Consider the following 21136-nt stretch of genomic DNA (forward strand, 5'->3'; position numbering starts at 1 on the left):
TCTAATCCTCAACAAGTCATAACCTGAATGTAATTCAATCTTAAAGAACACGGACTTATTGCAGTTGATTAAACAAATCCTCATTCATTGGTAAAAGATATTTATTCTTAACCGACACCTTATTCAACTTTCTACAATCAAAACATAAGTGCATCGACCCATCTTTCTTCTTAATAAACAAAAATTGGTGCACCCCAAGATAACATACTTCGTCAAATGTAGTACTTGTCAAACATTTCTTTCAATTGCACCTTCAAATCTTTCAACTCTGTTGGTGCCATTTTGTATGAAGCTTTAGATATAGGAACGAGTCTAACTCTATCTCAATAACAAGACCAATTTCTGTTTAGCACGGTAATCTTAGAAACTCTTCTAGAAAAATATCATAATACTTTTCACCACTGATTCAAATAACAAAGAAACATCGACTTCTCTGGTGTCTACCACACTAGTCAAATACAACAGGTACCCTGGTCAAGCAACTTACTAACCTTCATAGTTGGGTTGTTACAGTTGGTATCAGAGCCTAAGTTTTAGGTTCTGTAGACTGACTTACGATGTAAGTCTAATTTAAGAAAAGAAAAAAAAAATGTATATATATATATTTTTACCTTTGGGACTTTACATATAACCACTAAAATTGAATAATGACAAATCATCAAAGAGTGAAAAATGGAAAGCCAATAACTTCAACAAACTAAAGTTGTAAGAGTATATACTTTGAAATAAATATTACCTGTTAACTATATCGTTAGATTGTTCTTATCTTCTTTATATGTTAGAGGTATCCTCTTGAGTTGCTAGCCTTCATAAGATATATACCTTTATTATCTGACGTGCTCCATTTCTATTGGATGCTTGCCAATTCTCTATGATCATACATCTGAAGGCTGAATCACATTTTCATCATGTAATCGGACTTTAGTGATTGGATTTGGACGTTTAAGATCATGCAAAATAAGAAGCACAAATGTAGATATGCAACGTAATATGTTTACAATAAGAAAACTAAAACTTCTAAATGAATTCTGAATCTTTATACACCCCGAGTATGATGACATGCACAAAATTCTTCTCCTAGATTCAATGTATAGAGATGAATATTGTTTATGGATACCTTACTATGATTTCCTTACAATGTACAATCTACTTGAAGGTAGTTGAGGTTCTAAAGTACCTAAATACACCGTTCCTACAAATTGGAACCGATAGTCTGTCAGAGATAAAAAATATCTAATATAAGAACTTTTGTGGTTAGCTTTTTGAACATCTTAACTTTTAACAAGTCAATAAGAAATGGAAACAAGAGCATACCATTACAGAAAATCAAGCACATTTCAGCTTTAAAATTATTGTAAACATATATGGTTTAATTTAAAATTAGAAACAATTGAAAATCTTCTTAGGAGCAGTTACAGTAGCTCTGTGTTTGGCAGCAATTTCCTCTGCCTTTGCCTTTAGCTTTTCTTCTCCATGCTTTGCTTCAATTAACAACCTTATTTTCTTATGTTGTTTTGTGTATCAATGCTATTTTGTTCTTCATTTTCTCTATATACTCACCCTTCTTCTTCTCAAATTTTTCATGCTCTCATTACAAAATCAATCCAAATGAAATCGACAAAAAAGAAAAAAAAAACATAGTTGTAAAGAGCAGTTCCGTCAATGAAGAGAAATATCGAATTACAGATTTTGGAATCTTCACTGAGGTTGTGAGTTTATATTTAATGAATTTTTCTAAAATCTAGAACTAAAATCGTAAATAGCATCTACATACTATACAAATAAAACTTAAACACATTACATATATTTTGTTTTCTAATTACCTCAATTTGTTTTAGTTCAGCCTCAAGAGCTGCTTTCTTGTTGTTCTCCCATGACCCAATGCGTTCTATCCAGAAAAACACATATATAAAGTAAATAATAGCATCAAAGGGGTTAAATTCCATTGAGCTCCCTATTCAACTCTTCAGTATCAATCAGAATTTTAGAATTATTAACCCAAGGGCTGAGAAATATAAAATAAATTTGGAAACAAAAGAAAATTCCATTGAGCTCATTAAGGAGGAAGCAAAAGATTGTATTCTTTTGAAATTAACTTTCTCAAAAGAAGCAACAATCTCTTATCACAAACTAGTAACATAGATTCCCCACTGCAAATAGGAGAAAAGAACTAACATCAACAAAGTAGATAGAATTTTGGACAAAGAGTAACATAACATGAAGTTAGGAACATGCAGTAAACAAAATCTCATGAAGATTAAGCACATCAATACCCACAACTAGATCCTAAAAAAAATAAGAATCTGAAACTAGATCCTGAATAATAGCATATCTTATAATCCAATGAACACCAATAATTATCCTACTGTGCAAACATGGAAATTACTTATGTAGATTGGAACCCACAATTTTCAATTTGAAAATCTACTTCCTTGAACCAATGAAATCAATTAGTTCAAAGGAGTAACAAACTACAAACAAGTTAGCATTAATGAACCGTATCTACATTAAAATAATATAAATAAAAGACAAATTCACTCTCCCCTTTCTCTACTCCACCCCACTAAGTCTATATATTTGTAATTTACCCACTCACTCAAAACAACATACTGAGAAAAAACGTCACTAAAGGAAATACCTCAACAACATTCAAGGAACAAATCATGAAAGAAAACCTTTTCCAATTCCTTGCCATAAATCTACTAAATAATGCAAATTAACTATAAAAAATTCAGAAATCAATGAATAGGTAATGATATTTTTACGAAAATAATAAAGAATACTTGTTGTCATATAATCTTAAAAATTAATGATACGCACAGAAGAAGTATTGAATAACATAATTCAAGGCTTGTTGTGTGACTCAAACATCCTATATCGGGACAAACACAATCACACAACATCATTAGCATTTCAATACATTCATAAATAATAATATATCGTTTATCTGTTTCTTTCCTTCATACAATCCTAAAGAGTTTACAACTCTTTTTTTAAATATCTCATTCGTCTTTTGATATACGCTCATCTTGAAAATCCCCTCTCTCCAAAAAAAAAAAAAAAGGATTTCATTCTCCAATCTCTCCATCCATTTCCACACCCACCCTAATATTTAATATTTACAAAGAATCTTATTAAAAAAAAAAACTTAGCATGTTTTTCCAAAATGCCACTTAAACTAGTGGCATCATTGATCATTAATCTATCGATTGAGAGTGACAGAAACATCGATAGAGAGCTCTAACAAGAGAATATTAACATCACCATGCTAACCTTTTGAGTGGCTAAGAAAAAATTGAGATGAAATTCTTCAAGACTTGAACTTCTCAATGTACTGTAACCCAACTTCGACTGAATCTACACGTAAACATTAAGTCATCAGAACTTGAATGTCATCAACACACAAAAAAAATTCATGCTTCTTGTATTCTACAAGATACTCTTATTACTTCATTGGTTGTCTTCAAACATTATCACTTTCAATAAAAACAACCAAAGTCCATAAACAGATTGTATGTTATTATTGGAAAACAAAATTGAAAACATAGGACCATTTTCAAACCATTAAGCAATCACTATAGGACCAACCATCAATAAAAACATATTTACAAATATGTAAAGTAGATCAGATACGTCCAAAACTAAAGGACTAAATGAGTTAACGTCCAGAAAAAAAAATCCAGACATGCATATACACACCAAATGCTTACAAAATCAATATAACAATCTTCCAAAGTACCCTACCCAGAATAATAATCTCGTGACAAATAAGTGTCCTTAAGAGGACCAAATTGCACAAATAATCCCGTAGGTCGTCTGACCTGCAAAATACATACCGATGAAGAAGTTGATCAACTTAATAGAGAACAAAACCAAACACAATCTCCTTTTTCCCTTTGTCTTCTCAACAAAATAAAACGTTTCTTAGAATTTTCCTAATTCAAACGAACGAAAATCAATTAAAAATCAACTAAATGCTTCATTGAGGCATTTCATCAAACACATTGTAATCAAACATATCGTAAGCAACCAAAATGCTTCATCACATAACCAACCATAAAGAAAAAATGTGATTCACATTAGAAAAATGATCGTAAACAACAATATTGAATATGATGAATATGATGGTAGACAAAAAAACACATATCTCCTATAAAATCAAAACTATGAGGGATGTTTTTCATAAAAAGAACCATCAATATATCACATTGACTCATTCGCATGGAATCCAACATATAGGAGATGGGTTATGAAGCCATTGGAGAGTAAATTGCATTCAACAAACAACCAAAGACAAAGTGGAATTGGAAATCAAAATTTCATCCATTTCGCAATTTGGGATTTAGGCAATGAGAATTCCCATCAAACATTAAAAAATTTGCCCAACCTATTTTTTATCCAAAACTTCTCTAAAACCTTTAATTTAACACAATTCAAACCTAGGCATAATGAAATTTCAGATATTAAAACCTAATTTTCAGCAATTTGCAGTGAATTTCGAAAGGACAGAATTTTTTTGATACTTACTGGAAATTCCCCAAAATGTAATTAACATTTGCTGGACAACACGATAAAATCCTTCAAAACCTGAATCTAATGTAAAAATAGGATGAAGTCGAAATGGAGCCACGGACGCGTGACGGGAAAAGAAAACCTGAGAGTGAGGGAGAAGACGCCGATGAGAGGTGGTAGCGGTGCGTTTGGCTGGTCAGCGCTCAGTCGCAGAAGCCACCGACGCTGGCAGTGGAGAGATTGAGAAAGATTGCAGTGAGGGGGAGGGTTTTCGAAATTTAGGGGCTTTCCTTTACTTTCTTTCTTTCCATTCTTTTAACTTAAAACAAATAAATTTTATTTATTATTACTATTTAATGCAGTTAAAAAATGTCATAGATTTATGACATTAAAAAACTGTCATAAATTTGGCCAATCCGAAAATTTCCATCTTTTCCCGCCAAAAATGGGCATTTTGACAATTTGTGACAGTTTTTTTGTTCTTCTTTTAATTTGGATTGTATACAAATGTCATAGAATGTCATTTTTCTTGTAGTGCAATTTGTGGGGTCTAATTGAATTTCTTTAACTTCAAATTTTGCTTCAATCCTTCTATTTTAGTATTTTTAGAATACTTAATTTTTGGCATTGGTGTTAATTTTGCTTTATTTTTGTCTTTACACTCTTAAATTAATTAACTTTTGGCATTTCGACTTCTTCGCTATATAAAGGTTAGTACTTACTTTTATATACTCAAGACTCTTTCTTATTTTAAGTTTTTCCATTTTATTTTGATTTTTAATTACATGTTCTTTTGAAAATTGTTTGTTTATCTATTAATGTTGAGAATATCATAAAATGTTCTCTACATTTTTTATTATTGAAATTTTGGGGTTCTTTTTTTTTTTTTTTTTTTTTGCTATTTTCACTATTTTCACTTTGCGGGAGAACAAAAAGGTAGAAGTAAAACATTTTATGTTTTATTTTATATTTTACTAAAAATACTTTTTAGCAAGAGTAATACGTAAATGTAAAAATACTTTTTAGCAAGTGTAATATGTAAACTCCACCATTTGCGTATGGAAGGTGTTTGTGAATATGCCTGAGAGATGTGGACTGTGGCTTTGTTTTATACAATTTGTTTTAAGCATATTTTGACTGTTGAACTGGAAATGGACTTTTAGAATCCAACCCATTTGCTTTAATTGCACAAATCTCTAGTGGAAGGATTTGGCTGCAACTCATGCAGTCTAAATAATGGTTTGTTATTATTGTTAGCCTATTGGTACAATTCTAGTGTAATTATTAGAAACTTCCTGCCTTGAGTTTGGTATTTACTCACTAACTTTTCATGGTTGAATTTTCAGATCTATTTGAACTATCAACCCGAATTTGGAACTTCAATGTTGGGGCTTTGGTGAAAGAAAATGCTTGAACCCAAATTTGAATTGAATTGTATATTTATTAATCTCTAAAAAGTTTGGTAGTGTGACCTACAACAGTTTGACAACGATTTTAAGGATTAAGAAAATGTTGGAGTTTGAAAGGAAGAAATCAAAATTTCCAAGAAACAAGCAAACATAGTAAAGAAGAAAATGGGAAATGGTGAAATGAACGTGTTGCACTAAAATCCAAGTTTTAACTGTTTCCATGTCTTTGCTGCCTTCTCATATTTCAAAGGGAGAGAGTTGGTTTCTTGTTTTTGTTATTATTTTTTTCCATATTGTTTTGTTTTATGTTGAGCAATTAAATTGAAATAGCATTCAAGTATGTTAATTGAAAAATATTGATCATTATTATTTAATTCTTGTTTTTTGTTTACTATGATTGTGGAGTTCTATTCTCTATTATTACGCAAGGACTACTCTGGTCAATTACTGTTCTATATCTTTGCTGAAGACATGATACTAGTAATGGTGGCTTGAACATTTGACATGAGAATGATTACAACACTGCCTCATGGAAAATCTTCACGTAAGTTCTTCTCTTCAATAGTTAAATATCTTATAAGACAATAAACATAAATTGCATATTTTCTGAGATAAGATGATAGATACATGTCAAATCTTTCCTTGGTTATTGAACCTTGGTTAATGAACACATGGATGAGTGGGTATGGCTGAGAGAGTCCAAGATATAATGAATACTTTAGTGAGTCATGTTGGATTGCCAGCCGAAGCCATTTTTTTCTAGGATTTTCTGGTGAATAAGTTGCATTTCTGCAGAACGAAGAATTATAACCATACACAAAATCTAATCATGAACCGATAAAACTGGTGGTGGAAATCCAGTTTTTTCAGTTGCATTTAAAGACACAGATTTCTACTCAGGAAGAAAATGGTATGTATAAGGGGACATTTAGTGGCATATGTGAATTAAAAGACAATCTTGTTTGTTTTCTATTTTGATCTCAGTATTTACATTGCTCAAAAATTGGAAACTTGACTTCATTGAAATAGGAAATTGAATTTGTCACTTTTGGTTAGTGTTCTTGCACTGCAGCTTTGTTGAGCAGTATCCAAATAAAGTTGTTTGTGTGAAGTGAAAATAAGGATTATTGTGAATTAGTTTATGGTGTGCAACCATTGAAATTGACAAGGAAGACCTGAGATATTTAATATGGAAATTACGTACCTTATTTAATATCTGTTTGATAACCTTTTGTTCTTATTTTCTCACAACTTTTGGTGAACTTTTCACCTTCCTTGAAAATACATCTGAATCCTAAGCCATATTAAAAAAAAAAAAAGAAACACAAATGAAGTTTGTAAAAACTACCTATTTAGCTTTCTCACTTTTGACATGCTTTTTGTCCTTTTGAAAACGTTTTCTTTATTAAAAGAAGTTGGTGAATTACACATAGTGAAAGTAGTGTTTATAAGCTTAATCTAACTTTTCTTGACAAGGAAAAAATGTCATAATATACGAATTTGTGACATTTTGTTACTGTCGTCAATATCAAAATAATGACAATTTAATTTTATAAAAACTGTCATGATTGGCCGATCCTTGACAAGGAAAAATGTCCTAATATACGAATTCCTTACATTATTGTAACTGTCGTCAATATAAAAAAGATGATATTTATTTTTAAAAAAACTATCACGATTGACATATTCTTGAAATATAAAAAATGTCATAATGAACGAATTCGGGACATTTTTGTAACTGTCGTTAATATGCAAATGATAATAGTTATTTGTTGTCTAAAATAAAATATGATAGTTATTTGTTGTCATAAAATAGTAATTATTAACATTTATTTTCTGTTATGAAAAAAATTATTGTGACAGTATTTTCAAACTGTCATGGAAGGACTTTCCACAACAGGGGATACTACGACTGTAAATAACTATCACAGATTTTGTTCACGACAGAAAATAACTGTCGTAGTAGACCATTTTTGTTGTAGTGCTTTTTCATGAAGAATTCAGGAACTAAAAATGACGAGAAGTAGGTTAAATTTCAGGATCAAAATTGAAAGTAAGCAAAAAGATGTGAGTTTGCTTTATCGTGTTTCGATCGAATTGTGTGTTAATCTATCAGGAATCTCATTTCAATTTCTTCAACTTAGTTGTAGAAGGTTCCAAAATGAAGAGTTTGATATAAAATACATAATTTTTATTTAAGTATTGAAGAACTTATGACTAGTTGAATTTAACCTTCTAAAGTTGAAACTTACTGGAAAAGTATGGAATTAAAGACCACTAAGATTGATTTATGTTGGTTGTTTATGGTGTTAAGACTTTTAAGTTGAAGCTAAGCGTTCAAAAAGTATAATTTTAGCCTAAATTAAAATATGTAGGGTTTGATATAAATTAAAGATGAAAATGAGAATTTAAGCCTTTATAAAATAAATAGCTTAAATTATAGTAACGAAATTGGGGTAAGCGTATAATCCTCGCAGAACGAGTTCTGTTTTTTACTATGAATGGTTACTTTCAAACATTTGATACGAAAATTGTTTACTTTGGTTTTATCGATGAGGACGTTTGGTTTGTTTATTAAGAAAACTCTGTTTTAGCTTTAAATTGCTGGAAAAAGTATGAAACATAATTATAGATGTTGGTTTATGGTAATGGAATGTAAAGGTTGGTTTCCAAAACAAAACAATGTACTAAGGTGATTTTACTCGTAGGCTACGTAAATGTATTTTCGTAGTGTCACCTATGGTGTCAGGAGGTTCTGGGGCTGAAAGAGGTCGGACCGAAGATCCGAGAACCTGAGCCTAGGTGAGGATATGGAGGGAATTGAGATATGCTTCGGGCCTATTATAACCCATGGTGGGTGTCTTTTTTACACAAAGGAGCGGGTTCATGTTGTTACTGTGGTAAGCTAATAATGCGTGGACTCCGTTTGGGCACGTGTTTCCTTGTGGTTATGGATCACATGTGAGCTATTCTGGGTCGTGTGTTTAGTATGCTATCGTGGTCGAATTAGATGGATGTTACTATTGTGGCGGGTACTAAATATGCGTGACCCAGTTGGCTGCATGATTCCTTGATCATGTGCGTGCTACTCTTGGCCGTATGTTTAGACGTCTTTCCATGATCGGATTGGCTACAGGTTGGTTGGTTGGTTGATTGGGGAAAATGTGATTATAATGTTTTATTTAATACATTATTTATCGATGCGTATTTACACATCTTATGAAGCATATTTTTACGTGTATTTGTATCAAATTACTTGCTACTCACTAAGCATTCGGCTTATTTTTTCAATATTTTCTCTCCCTTCCCAAGTAACAACCCAGGACCAAGCTTTGTTTCAGCTTAGTCGTTCTTGTAGATCTTCAATTTCTTTTTTTTTTTTTTTGTTTGTGTGTATAGTTTAAACTTTTGTAATTCATCACTGGGTGGTTAGTCTCATCTAGAGAGACAATGTGGACTTGTGTTTTGGAAGATCCCTAATTAGTTTGAATACTTATGTATGTAATACGTAGTTTGCACCTTATATTGTACTTGAAGTTTTGATTCGATGTGAATGTGTGTGGTGAGACACACTAGTTGTATGTAGTATCTGAATTCCGTTTCAAATTTTATAGAAGTAGAAATTACTACATTTTCAGGTGTTGTTCCCTCATATTTTATGGGAGGTGCTGTCAACATTATTATACTTTACTCTTGAAAAGGGTGTGTTATTAATCTTACGTTTTCAAAGCATGTTTTAACGAGTAGGCTGACACCAGCATCTTTTTAAAGAGGGAAGTTTTAGAACGGGGAGTGAAAGCTTGTTTCTAAATACACTATATATATGCATGGACATATAATATTTATAATAGTAAGTATTATTATTATTATTATTAGCTTATTATGCTCAATACTTCAAGGGAAGTGACAAGAAATGAATCAGACATCTAAAGTTGTGATCGAATTGGATGCAATAAAAGTTGCTTTATAGAGGAGGTAGGGGATTATCGTTATGATATCACTAAACATTACTTTGTGGATGGAACATAATAGAGGGGGAGGCGGTGGGATGACCATTGGGGATTATCAACGATGTTCTATTTTAAAGGTGAATGTCATGTGGTGGAGGAGGGGGAATAACCATTTGAGGGCCGCCAACATCAGAATCAAAATGATGGTGTGGTGGAGGGAGTGGAATGATCATTTTCAGGCCACCTATGTCAGAATCAAGATGATGGTGTGGAGGAGGGGGTGGGATGACCAGTTGAGGCCCGCCAACATCAGATTGTGGATGTTTGTGCGGAGGAGGTGGTGGAATGACCATTTGAGGGCCACCAACATCAGAATCAAGATGATGGTGTGGAGGAGGGGTGGAATGACCATTTGAGGACCGCCAACATCAGATTGTGGTTGTTTGTGCGGAGGAGGTGGTGGGATGACCCATTTGAGGGCCACCAACGTCCGAATTAAGATGATGGTGTGGTGGAGGGGGTGGAATGACCAATTGAGGGCCACCAACATCGGATTGTGGAAGCTTGTGCGGTGGAGGAGGAGGGATAACCATTTGAGGGCCGCCAACATCGGAATCAAGATGATGGTGTGGTGGAGGTGGTGGAATGACCATCTGTGGTCCACCAACGTCTGAATCAAGATGATGGTGTGGCGGAGGGGGTGGAATGACCATTTGAGGTCCGCCAACATCAGATTGTGGGTCAACATGAAGCAACACTGTAAATACACAAACAAAGAATTAGAATACATGCATACGTGATATATGTATATGTATATATATACAAACGGAAAATAATATTCTTGTATACGTACCACGACAATGTGACATTGTGGCTATGGATAAAAGCGATAGAAAAAGAAGATAAATTCTTTGTGTTTTCTCCATATTGGTCACTAGAAAATGGAGAATAGAAGATTAATCTTGTGGAAATGGATGGAGGAACGAAGGGTTTATATAAGATGGCTTTGTGGGCCAAAACAAGAATTATAGTTTAATCATAATCGGTACGCAACTCAATAAAATTGAAATTGATAAAGTTATACCCAAGCAGTTTTAATGGTCCATTTTAATGCCTAAAACTCAACAATCTTAACTTTCATCTAAAAACATCCAATATCGTGCTTAAGAGAATTTAATTACTACTTAGAGAAATTAAATGAGAATAACAAAAGAAGTTATCCGTGAAAAAAATAATTTCATATGCTCGTATTACCATAAATCTTCCAACAATAACCTTCTGTAAAAAAAAAACACAAAATCTTAGTTAATGATGGTAGTTATAACAGTTTATGTCAATGGATATCAGTGCATTTTGAGAACTAAAAAATCCATGGTCCAATTCCTCCGCCTCTCCAATTTGTCCTAAAAACAATTTTAAAAGTAAAAAGTAAATTTTTGGGAACTTTTAATCAAAAAAAAAAAAAAAAGAAACAAAGGAAAAAGGAAAAAAGAAAAGATTATATGAATTAATTATTGATGGTTGTCTTAAAACCATCGAAACAAGCAATACTCAACAAAGAAGTAAATTTTATCGCTCGTAGGTCTATGGCTTGAATCTCTCATCTTCTATTGATATTGAAAAAAATGAAATTTATTAACCAAATTACTATTAGGATATATTTTATCTAACTTAATTAGGTTGTTATATAATTTTAACTTGTGTTGTTGAATGAGAAGTTTTTTACTAATCGCAAATTGCCCCATCATTTCTTAGACTAGAAGATATAATGCTAAGAAAGTTAGCAAAAGAGGTAAAATTGAACCAAGGAACGAACTATAGCTTAAGGGGTGATGGTGCCTTGATGAAATATGATAGGTTGTGTGTCCCTAGAAACCAAGGCATAAAAGATCAAATTTTAGAGGAAGCATATAGTTCTGCATATGCAATTCATTCTGGCAGTACAAAGATGTATAGAACTTTAATTTATTGGACCTTATGAGATATTAGAACGTATTGGGCTTGCAGCGTACAATATGGTATTGCCTATGGAACTTTCGAGGATTTGTGATGTGTTTCATGTGCGATGTAGCGTAAGTACGTTTCTGATCCATCTCATATTCTTGAAACACAACCAGTTCATTTGAAAGAGAACTTGTCTTACAAAGAGGAGCCAACACAAATTCTTGATAAGAAAGAGCTGTGCTAAGGAACTAAGTCATACCGTTAGTTAAAGTTCTTTGGGGGAACCATATTTATGAAGAAGCAACATGGGAGACTGAGCAGGCAATGAAGGCTCAATACCCACAGCGTTCCACATCATCACCATGATCGAATTTCAAGGACGAAATTATTAAAAAGAAGATAGTAACGTGTAAGCCCTCGTTCTTTTCTCCTTTTATTTATTAATATTTTTAAGTTTGAAAAACAAGTTTAAATCTAATAGTTAATGTCTAAAGGTTGAATTGTTTTAATAAGGTAAATTGGTTTTAATAAGAAAGTTTGGAACAAATTTAGGTTGGTTTAAGGCTTCGACTTTTTGAGGTGTTGAAAAGAGTAAGGTAGGGGCAAAAAATGAGTTTATTTTGAAAGTGAGGGGTATTTTTGTCTATATCTATTATTAGTATTTTTCTTATATGAAGCAATTAAAAGAAAAAGAGGAGGGGAACGTCTACAAGAGGTCTTGAGTGCACGCCCTCCCCTTCCTTCGAGTTGTTCCCTCTCTCCCACCTTGTTCTCTTTCCTTGGTTTGCCGCCATACCTGCCGCCTCGTCCTCACGTTTCAGGACAGCCACAAACCGCGTCGTTCATCTCCTTCGCGTCGTTTGGTGTCGCTTTGAAGCCTTGTCTCCATCTAATGACGCGTCACTCGATTCACCAGACGACGACGTGCACGCCGGCTAGCAAAGCCCTACCACATCACCCTTAACACAGTCGTAAGCCGGTTCTTCAACACCTCTCCTATAGCTGTCGTGCGTGGTACTGACTAGAGGCCAACCGAATCTTTGTCCATCTCCATTCTTCTTTCAGTTCCTACTCTTAGAGTAAGATTTTTATGGTTCGGGGTTGTTTTCTTTAGGCGATTGTGAATACCTATTAAGTTTAGACATAAACTTAACTTTTTCCACAACATTTTGGATGTTAGATTTGATTATTATAGGAGTTGGAGCTGTTGTCCAGCCGTTTAAGAACCCAAAATCGAGTGTTTTGACACAACTTTGGTAAATTTCTAAACTTCTTGGAGTCAATCTTAAATACCTGTTTGATTCTAGTGCTATCTTTAAGTAACCAATGATGGTGGACGGTTGATTTGAACTAAGAAGGTACTTAGGATGTTGCCCATTGAAATCAAGGGTACTATGTTGAGTTCTTGGTAACATTTGGAATAGTTTCCACAAATCATCTCTGGTTTTTATAGTGGTTTGAGGTACACAAGAAGAATTAAAATATACAATTTGATTCGTTTGAAAGTTCACTCAATTTCTAACAAGTTTCATGAATAAAATTTGAGCAAATTCTGAGGCTAAGTGAATGATTTTTGAAGTAGAAAATAGACCATAGACTTTTCACGTAATTCCAAGAAGCCTCCGGTTTTTCGAGTATCCAATAATGTATAGGTGGAATTAAAAGCTCTATTTGGTATGGTTAGAAAGCTTGTTAAATTTCCTACAACCACTACAACAAAATCTATCTACTACAACAGTTGTTTACATTAGAAAATGGAAGGGAGGAAAAAAAAACTGTCACAAAAGGTAAAAATACCCGTCATTTGTGGGAAAAGGCGAAATTTTTCAGATAGCATTTTTTGCGACAGTTATTTGATGTCGTAGAAGATACATCAAATAATTTATTTAATTTATTAAAATTCAATTCAATTTAAATGAAAAGTAAAGGGTTTTAAGGCTTTTCCCCCAAATAAAAATTTCCCCAAATTAAAAACCCTCATTCCTCTCGCAAATAAGCCATCTCAAAACGCGAAGAAGACCATCTTTGGATGACGCCCGTTCCCATCACCACCACCGCCTTCTCATTCCCGTCTCCTCACTCTATTACTATCGCAACCTCCTTTATCGAACGACAAACCTCCTCTATGATAACCTGTTTAATCTGTGCCTGTCATCTCCAATCCACCGCAATCTCTTCAACATTCAAACCACGACCGTCACCTCCTCTGTCGGTAAGTCATTTGTTCCTTTTCTCTTTCTCTCTCTTCGCAAAGTTGTTCTCTTGTCACTACTTCCCTCAACTCCATGAGTCGTCGGTAAGGTCTTAAATTTTCAACTTCGTTTGAATTTCCACTTTTGCGCAAACACCCCTATGTGATGTATGTGAAATAAATGTTGGATTTATCTTTAACTTAAATTAGACCAAAAAATGTTAAGACTTGAAGCTGAAAGAGAGCAAGACAAAAAGGGAGAAGGTCCTGAAAATGTCCTTCATGTGTTTAGGTTTATGAGATGTTTATTTAAGGAAATTTTGATTTAAGATATATTCTTTTATTATATGACACCTCCCCTTGTCTTAATTTTATATAATACTATTTGGTGATGTGTTTTGTTTGTTTTTCTACTGTGCATTTTTTCATGAGAAGATTGTTCTTTGGTGTTTAGGGGAGCCTAATAACTTCATCCTTAGCTGAGCAAGAGTTCTCTAACTCTAACTTAGGAGGAGCCTAAAGGTAAGTATTTGTTGATGGTAGTAGACACAGTAGACCTTTATTTATCAACACTACAAGAAAAATGGTCTACGACGACAGTTATTTATTGTCGTGAACAAAATCCATGACAATTATTTTCAGTGATAGAAGCGGGAGTTATGGAAAGTCCTTCCATGACATTTTTCAAAAACTGTCTCCATAAGTTATTTCATTACATAACATAAATGTCGTTAGTTAGCATTCTACGACATCAAATAACTGTAATATTTTATTTTATGACAATAAATAACTATCATCATTTATGTATTAACGACAGTTAAATAAATGTCATGAATTCGTTTATTGTGACATGTTTTAAATGTCACGAATATGTCAATTGCGACAATTTTTTTTAAAAAATGTCATTGTTTTGCTACTGATGACATTATTTTTCTGTCAAAGATAGGCAATCGTGACAATTAATTTTGTAAAAAAAACTGTCATTGTTTTCGTATTCACAACAATTAATAACTGTTAAAAATTCATATATTACGACATGTTTTTCCTGTTGCAAATTACTCGATTAGTACAGTTTTTTCCTGTTCTCCTTGCCACTCCGCCATTACACGAACCATTTGAATGACAATAATGTAGCTGACAATGACAATTTTGAATTTATAATATTGACACCCATATAGAAAAAATTAGCCAACAATTTAATATATATACGCTATAATACAATTTATAATATTCGTACATTTCCAATCAAGTTCCAACAATTTACAAGTACAGAATCTCAGCCCTTAATCAAAAAATATTTTAAATAGCATCAGAATACATATAACAAGATTTTCTGCTAAAGCATAAACGACCAACCGAGAATGTTTGTCTCTGAAAATGTTCTTTGAAAGTAAACTCATGAAGTTGTCGACTCCAGTTGAACCTACGAAGACAACATGAATATAAGCATCCATCATAGAACAAGAGAGTACAACTCTTATAGAAAATTTCAACATTGAGAATTACCTATCACTACATACGTCGATAAGATAAACAACTACATAGCAGAGCACACATGTAGAATAACAACATCAACTTAACATCCACTTGGTCTACCATATTGGAACTTTTTACAAATTACAACTCTTGTATCATTACTCTTTAGAAAACTTAGCTGGATATAAATAAGTAATCAACAAGAAAATTCTTGAATAAGTAATCATAAGTAATAATCGAGATGAATGAAACTTAAGAATCCATTAGTAGTTCACTGTCACTAAGGTTGGAAGAAACGTTATCCAACAAGAACCAAAAAGTTTCCATCTTAAGGAGTCAAACACTTTCAAATCTACAAATATCAGAAAGAAGACAGTTTTCATGTGCAATCCACTTCAGTTAATGAAGCCAAGAAATATTAAGGTACTAGGAAAATGAAACTAGAACAACTTGTATCATTTATGGCTTGACAGAATTTAAAGGTCTCCTAGTTTCTTATAAAAAAAAGCTCTACCAATGAGTACCGACATAAAATCCATGACAATTTACACAAGTACCAATTTAGCAATAGCAATAAGTACAGACATAACACCCATGGCAATTTACACAAGTAGCAATAGTCAACCACTATAAGCATACTATTCATGATAAAAAACAAAATTGTAGCATCCTAGCAGGTATATTGTTGGTATCGATAGGTTGTTTTCAAGTATTTATCTTGTTTCGTAAAGCAAAAATTCAATAGTTTGTTTTAGCATATATAACCACTAAAATTGAATAATGACAAATCATCAAAGAGTGAAAAATGGAAAGCCAATAACTTCAACAAACTAAAGTTGTAAGAGTATATACTTTGAAATAAATATTACCTGTTAACTATATCGTTAGATTGTTCTTATCTTCTTTATATGTTAGAGGTATCCTCTTGAGTTGCTAGCCTTCATAAGATATATACCTTTATTATCTGACGTGCTCCATTTCTATTGGATGCTTGCCAATTCTCTATGATCATACATCTGAAGGCTGAATCACATTTTCATCATGTAATCGGACTTTAGTGATTGGATTTGGACGTTTAAGATCATGCAAAATAAGAAGCACAAATGTAGATATGCAACGTAATATGTTTACAATAAGAAAACTAAAACTTCTAAATGAATTCTGAATCTTTATACACCCCGAGTATGATGACATGCACAAAATTCTTCTCCTAGATTCAATGTATAGAGATGAATATTGTTTATGGATACCTTACTATGATTTCCTTACAATGTACAATCTACTTGAAGGTAGTTGAGGTTCTAAAGTACCTAAATACACCGTTCCTACAAATTGGAACCGATAGTCTGTCGAGATAAAAAATATCTAATATAAGAACTTTTGTGGTTAGCTTTTTGAACATCTTAACTTTTAACAAGTCAATAAGAAATGGAAACAAGAGCATACCATTACAGAAAATCAAGCACATTTCAGCTTTAAAATTATTGTAAACATATATGGTTTAATTTAAAATTAGAAACAATTGAAAATCTTCTTAGGAGCAGTTCCAGTAGCTCTGTGTTTGGCAGCAATTTCCTCTGCCTTTGCCTTTAGCTTTTCTTCTCCATGCTTTGCTTCAATTAACAACCTTATTTTCTTATGTTGTTTTGTGTATCAATGCTATTTTGTTCTTCATTTTCTCTATATACTCACCCTTCTTCTTCTCAAATTTTTCATGCTCTCATTACAAAATCAATCCAAATGAAATCGACAAAAAAGAAAAAAAAAACATAGTTGTAAAGAGCAGTTCCGTCAATGAAGAGAAATATCGAATTACAGATTTTGGAATCTTCACTGAGGTTGTGAGTTTATATTTAATGAATTTTTCTAAAATCTAGAACTAAAATCGTAAATAGCATCTACATACTATACAAATAAAACTTAAACACATTACATATATTTTGTTTTCTAATTACCTCAATTTGTTTTAGTTCAGCCTCAAGAGCTGCTTTCTTGTTGTTCTCCCATGACCCAATGCGTTCCATCCAGAAAAACACATATATAAAGCAAATAATAGCATCAAAGGGGTTAAATTCCATTGAGCTCCCTATTCAACTCTTCAGTATCAATCAGAATTTTAGAATTATTAACCCAAGGGCTGAGAAATATAAAATAAATTTGGAAACAAAAGAAAATTCCATTGAGCTCTTTAAGGAGGAAGCAAAAGATTGTATTCTTTTGAAATTAACTTTCTCAAAAGAAGCAACAATCTCTTCTCACAAACTAGTAACATAGATTCCCCACTGCAAATAGGAGAAAAGAACTAACATCAACAAAGTAGATAGAATTTTGGACAAAGAGTAACATAACATGAAGTTAGGAACATGCAGTAAACAAAATCTCATGAAGATTAAGCACATCAATACCCACAACTAGATCCTAAAAAAAATAAGAATCTGAAACTAGATCCTGAATAATAGCATATCTTATAATCCAATGAACACCAATAATTATCCTACTGTGCAAACATGGAAATTACTTATGTAGATTGGAACCCACAATTTTCAATTTGAAAATCTACTTCCTTGAACCAATGAAATCAATTAGTTCAAAGGAGTAACAAACTACAAACAAGTTAGCATTAATGAACCGTATCTACATTAAAATAATATAAATAAAAGACAAATTCACTCTCCCCTTTCTCTACTCCACCCCACTAAGTCTATATATTTGTAATTTACCCACTCACTCAAAACAACATTCAAGGAACAAATCAAGTGAAAGAAAACCTTTTCCAATTCCTTGCCATAAATCTACTAAATAATGCAAATTAACTATAAAAAATTCAGAAATCAATGAATAGGTAATGATATTTTTACGAAAATAATAAAGAATACTTGTTGTCATATAATCTTAAAAATTAATGATACGCACAGAAGAAGTATTGAATAACATAATTCAAGGATTGTTGTGTGACTCAAACATCCTATATCGGGACAAACACAATCACACAACATCATTAGCATTTCAATACATTCATAAATAATAATATATCGTTTATCTGTTTCTTTCCTTCATACAATCCTAAAGAGTTTACAACTCTTTTTTTAAATATCTCATTCGTCTTTTGATATACGCTCATCTTGAAAATCCCCTCTCTCCAAAAAAAAAAAAAAAAAGGACAGATTTCATTCTCCAATCTCTCCATCCATTTCCACACCCACCCTAATATTTAATATTTACAAAGAATCTTATTAAAAAAAAAAAACTTAGCATGTTTTTCCAAAATGCCACTTAAACTAGTGGCATCATTGATCATTAATCTATCGATTGAGAGTGACAGAAACATCGATAGAGAGCTCTAACAAGAGAATATTAACATCACCATGCTAACCTTTTGAGTGGCTAAGAAAAAATTGAGATGAAATTCTTCAAGACTTGAACTTCTCAATGTACTGTAACCCAACTTCGACTGAATCTACACGTAAACATTAAGTCATCAGAACTTGAATGTCATCAACACACAAAAAAAATTCATGCTTCTTGTATTCTACAAGATACTCTTATTACTTCATTGGTTGTCTTCAAACATTATCACTTTCAATAAAAACAACCAAAGTCCATAAACAGATTGTATGTTATTATTGGAAAACAAAATAATTGAAAACATAGGACCATTTTCAAACCATTAAGCAATCACTATAGGACCAACCATCAATAAAAACATATTTACAAATATGTAAAGTAGATCAGATACGTCCAAAACTAAAGGACTAAATGAGTTAACGTCCAGAAAAAAAAAATCCAGACATGCATATACACACCAAATGCTTACAAAATCAATATAACAATCTTCCAAAGTACCCTACCAGAATAATAATCTCGTGACAAATAAGTGTCCTTAAGAGGACCAAATTGCACAAATAATCCCGTAGGTCGTCTGACCTGCAAAATACATACCGATGAAGAAGTTGATCAACTTAATAGAGAACAAAACCAAACACAATCTCCTTTTTCCCTTTGTCTTCTCAACAAAATAAAACGTTTCTTAGAATTTTCCTAATTCAAACGAACGAAAATCAATTAAAAATCAACTAAATGCTTCATTGAGGCATTTCATCAAACACATTGTAATCAAACATATCGTAAGCAACCAAAATGCTTCATCACATAACCAACCATAAAGAAAAAATGTGATTCACATTAGAAAAATGATCGTAAACAACAATATTGAATATGATGAATATGATGGTAGACAAAACAAACACATATCTCCTATAAAATCAAAACTATGAGGGATGTTTTTCATAAAAAGAACCATCAATATATCACATTGACTCATTCGCATGGAATCCAACATATAGGAGATGAGTTATGAAGCCATTGGAGAGTAAATTGCATTCAACAAACAACCAAAGACAAAGTGGAATTGGAAATCAAAATTTCATCCATTTCGCAATTTGGGATTTAGGCAATGAGAATTCCCATCAAACATTAAAAAATTTGCCAACCTATTTTTTATCCAAAACTTCTCTAAAACCTTTAATTTAACACAATTCAAACCTAGGCATAATGAAATTTCAGATATTAAAACCTAATTTTCAGCAATTTGCAGTGAATTTCGAAAGGACAGAATTTTTTTTGATACTTACTGGAAATTCCCCAAAATGTAATTAACATTTGCTGGACAACACGATAAAATCCTTCAAAACCTGAATCTAATGTAAAAATAGGATGAAGTCGAAATGGAGCCACGGACGCGTGACGGGAAAAGAAAACCTGAGAGTGAGGGAGAAGACGCCGATGAGAGGTGGTAGCGGTGCGTTTGGCTGGTCAGCGCTCAGTCGCAGAAGCCACCGACGCTGGCAGTGGAGAGATTGAGAAAGATTGCAGTGAGGGGGAGGGTTTTCGAAATTTAGGGGCTTTCCTTTACTTTCTTTCTTTCCATTCTTTTAACTTAAAAAAATAAATTTTATTTTATTATTACTATTTAATGCAGTTAAAAAATGTCATAGATTTATGACATTAAAAAACTGTCATAAATTTGGCCAATCCGAAAATTTCCATCTTTTCCCGCCAAAAATGGGCATTTTGACAATTTGTGACAGTTTTTTTGTTCTTCTTTTAATTTGGATTGTATACAAATGTCATAGAATGTCATTTTTCTTGTAGTGCAATTTGTGGGGTCTAATTGAATTTCTTTAACTTCAAATTTTGCTTCAATCCTTCTATTTTAGTATTTTTAGAATACTTAATTTTTGGCATTGGTGTTAATTTTGCTTTATTTTTGTCTTTACACTCTTAAATTAATTAACTTTTGGCATTTCGACTTCTTCGCTATATAAAGGTTAGTACTTACTTTTATATACTCAAGACTCTTTCTTATTTTAAGTTTTTCCATTTTATTTTGATTTTTAATTACATGTTCTTTTGAAAATTGTTTGTTTATCTATTAATGTTGAGAATATCATAAAATGTTCTCTACATTTTTTATTATTGAAATTTTGGGGTTTTTTTTTTTTTTTTTTTTTTTTTGCTATTTTCACTTTGCGGGAGAACAAAAAGGTAGAAGTAAAACATTTTATGTTTTATTTTATATTTTACTAAAAATACTTTTTAGCAAGAGTAATACGTAAATGTAAAAATACTTTTTAGCAAGTGTAATATGTAAACTC

General features: G+C 32.3%; 2 long non-coding RNA genes across 4 annotated transcripts; both read right to left on the minus strand.

Annotated features, from left to right (window-relative positions):
• Nucleotides 1-631: 631 nt before the first annotated feature.
• LOC116402530 lies at nucleotides 632-1888 on the minus strand. Its single transcript, XR_004214953.1, has 3 exons — nucleotides 1824-1888; nucleotides 1118-1192; nucleotides 632-890 (listed from the first exon to the last, which is right to left on the minus strand). It is a non-coding gene; the product is annotated as an uncharacterized LOC116402530 (long non-coding RNA).
• A 13481-nt stretch (nucleotides 1889-15369) lies between these two features.
• On the minus strand, nucleotides 15370-20398 carry LOC116402527. 3 transcript variants are annotated; one of them, XR_004214951.1, is made up of 5 exons: nucleotides 20114-20398; nucleotides 17438-18939; nucleotides 16733-16807; nucleotides 16352-16505; nucleotides 15370-15429 (listed from the first exon to the last, which is right to left on the minus strand). It is a non-coding gene; the product is annotated as an uncharacterized LOC116402527 (long non-coding RNA). The 3 variants fall into 3 exon arrangements; XR_004214950.1 differs by lacking the exon at nucleotides 20114-20398 and having other exon boundaries at nucleotides 17438-19316; XR_004214952.1 differs by lacking the exon at nucleotides 20114-20398 and having other exon boundaries at nucleotides 16733-16828; nucleotides 17438-19316.
• Between the last annotated feature and the right edge of the window lie 738 nt (nucleotides 20399-21136).

The sequence above is a fragment of the Cucumis sativus genome, chromosome 3 (assembly GCF_000004075.3).
Source record: "Cucumis sativus cultivar 9930 chromosome 3, Cucumber_9930_V3, whole genome shotgun sequence".
NCBI lineage: Eukaryota > Viridiplantae > Streptophyta > Magnoliopsida > Cucurbitales > Cucurbitaceae > Cucumis > Cucumis sativus.